The 2,484-nt window shown below is 46.6% G+C and overlaps 1 non-coding gene across 1 annotated transcript; it reads left to right on the top strand.

The window, feature by feature from the left end:
• The first annotated feature begins 377 nt into the window (after nt 1-377).
• Nucleotides 378-448, top strand: TRNAG-CCC (transfer RNA glycine (anticodon CCC)). The gene has a single exon. It is a non-coding gene; the product is annotated as a tRNA-Gly (tRNA).
• The last annotated feature ends 2,036 nt before the right edge of the window (nt 449-2,484 follow it).

The following is a 2,484-nucleotide window of genomic DNA, read 5'->3' as shown; positions in this document are numbered from 1 at the left end:
CGGGGTGGGAAGAGAGAAGAAAGGGAGAGGACTGGATAGGAGGGTTGGAGACGGGAGAATAGGCAAGTGAATGAGAAGGGAGGAAAGGAAGTGAGAAGGGAATGGAGGGGATTAGAGGGGAGAAGAGGAAGGAAGAAGGGAGGTGAATAATAAGGGAGAAAATGAGGCCAGAAGGAATGGAAGACAGGTAGGAGAAGGCAAGAGGGTTTCGAAAGGGTTGAGAAAGAAATGCGAGAGGGCAAAGGTCGCGAAGAAAGCGAAGTAGAAAAGAGGAGTGGAGAAGAAAAGGAAGAACTAGAGAAACAAGGTGTAAAGAGGATGAAATGGAGGGAAGAAAAGTAGAGGAATGGAAAAGACAGAGGAAAAGATTGTTCACGGCGCCGCTGGTGTAGTGGTATCATGCAAGATTCCCATTCTTGCGACCCGGGTTCGAGTCCCGGGCGGCGCACTTTTTAGGGGAGGCCGTGGCAGAATCGTTAGAGAGGCGGCCTGCAGTCCTAATGGACCCAGGTTCGAATCCCGGCAGGGGCAGGGAAGAGTTTAAGGATTTGAATTTCTTAAAAAGCAGACTTTTCTGATCTACCAGATGACCCGCCGACATGTCATAAAAGTACCCCCGCTAATACCAGTACACCAGTCCTTTATGAGACAGCCCTAGCATGTATTCAGTATGGATGATGGTATGGGTGTTAACAACAAAATGGCGACATGTGGAGATGTAGGAGGACTACTGGGCCCCAAGGAGACTTGGGAATAGGTCTTGAAGCCTTTATCCAGAGTCGGATACGTAAAAAAAAAAAGGGAAGGGTACGTAACAAGAAATATAGGAGTGTGTAAGACTGAAGAAGAGGGAGAGAAGAGAAGTGGAAGAGAGATGAAAGAACGAGAGATCAATAAGAAATGTGAACGTGAAAAGAAAAGGAAGAGGAAGGGTTTTTGCTAAGTGAATGCAAGAGAGAGAAAGCAAGGTGTGAAGCCCCCTGTTTTGTACAGTAATTTCTAAAGCATATGATAACGATAGATCATGTCTGCCTTTTCTGTATCGTTGCTGACTACGCTCTGTAATGTGGGATGCAGGCTAATCACATCTAACAAGGCCAAGTGATCCGTAAATTGCCGTAAAAAATAGTCATTCTTACACCTGGCAAGCGTTTACGACTGAAGAGGAAAGATAAATGAAAGGAAGGCAGAACTAGGAAATGAAACGAGGACGTAAAGGGAGGAAAGGAGAGAAAAAGCGGAAGAAGGGGGAGGGGAAGGAATGATTTAAGAACAGGGATAGGATTAGAAGAAAATCAAGACACGAGGAAGTAAGAGAGAGAGAGAGAGAGAGAGAGAGAGAAACATATGAAACGAATGAGGAAATAAAGGGACAGAAGTACGGGAAAGTGAGGTGGGAAGAATGGAGAGAGAGAGGGGGGGGAGGGGGGAGAGAGGAGATATAAGAATGGGAGAAGGGGAGAATAATGTAAGAGTTTAAGAGTTGAGAAAATGACAAGAGGAATGGAAGAGAGAGGGAAGAACGAAGGAACAAAGAGACTGATGAAACTGAAAGAAGGATGAATTTTGGTTGTGAAATGTAAGAGTGCAAGAGTTAAGATGAGGAGAATGGTAGCAGGCATAGAAAGAAGCGGGAAAGAAGAACGTAAGGAGAGAGGCGGACATGAATGGAGGTAAAGGCGAACGGTAAGTAGGAGGAGAGAGGAAAAATGTTTGAAACTGGGAAGAAAATAAAATGAATAGCAATTAATGGAGATTATGAGTCTGAAGGACGCAGAAGGGAGGGGAAAGTAAGCAAGATGTAAGCTGGGGACGTTGGCTAGATTTTTGGTTATGATAACAGCATATCTACCCATATATATCCTAGGCCAGTACTTATAAGTGGTATCATTATAGCGATATACGAGGTGTGTCAGAAAAGTTCCAGGACTGATGTCAAAGAAGATATATTTCAAATCCAAACTACAAACTACGAGTTGTCCCTTCGAAGTAATCCCCTTGGAGTCTAACACACTTTCCCATCCTTCTCTGCCACGCCTCCATACACTCCTGGAAGGATTCTTCCGGGATCCTCCGCAGCTCTGTCGTCACGGCCATCTTGATGTCTTCCACGTCTTCAAAACGGGTCCCCTTGATGACCCCCTTGAGCTTGGGGAAGAGGAAAAAACCACGCGGAGCCAGGTCGGGTGAGTAGGGAGGTTGCTCCAGCACGGCGATGTTCCTCTCGGCCAGGAACTGTCGGATGCTCAGGGCACTGTGAGCAGGCGCCTTGTCATGGTGAAGCAACCATGAGTTGTCCTGCCACAACTCTCGCCTCTTCTCGCGCACTGAACGAAGCAAACGCTGCAGGATCTCTTTGTAGGCGTGCTGGTTAATCGTCTGGCCCTGTGGCAAGAACTCGGTGGGGACAATGTCCCTCACATCGAAGAATGCGATCAACATGACTTTGACTTTGGACTTCGACTGTCTTGCTTTCTTCGGCCT

The sequence above is a fragment of the Coenobita brevimanus genome, chromosome 1, assembly GCF_032717465.1.
Source record: "Coenobita brevimanus isolate Jiangsu-jjx chromosome 1, ASM3271746v2, whole genome shotgun sequence".
In the NCBI taxonomy this organism is placed as follows: domain Eukaryota; kingdom Metazoa; phylum Arthropoda; class Malacostraca; order Decapoda; family Coenobitidae; genus Coenobita; species Coenobita brevimanus.
This window is presented reverse-complemented; position numbering and strand designations above follow the sequence as displayed.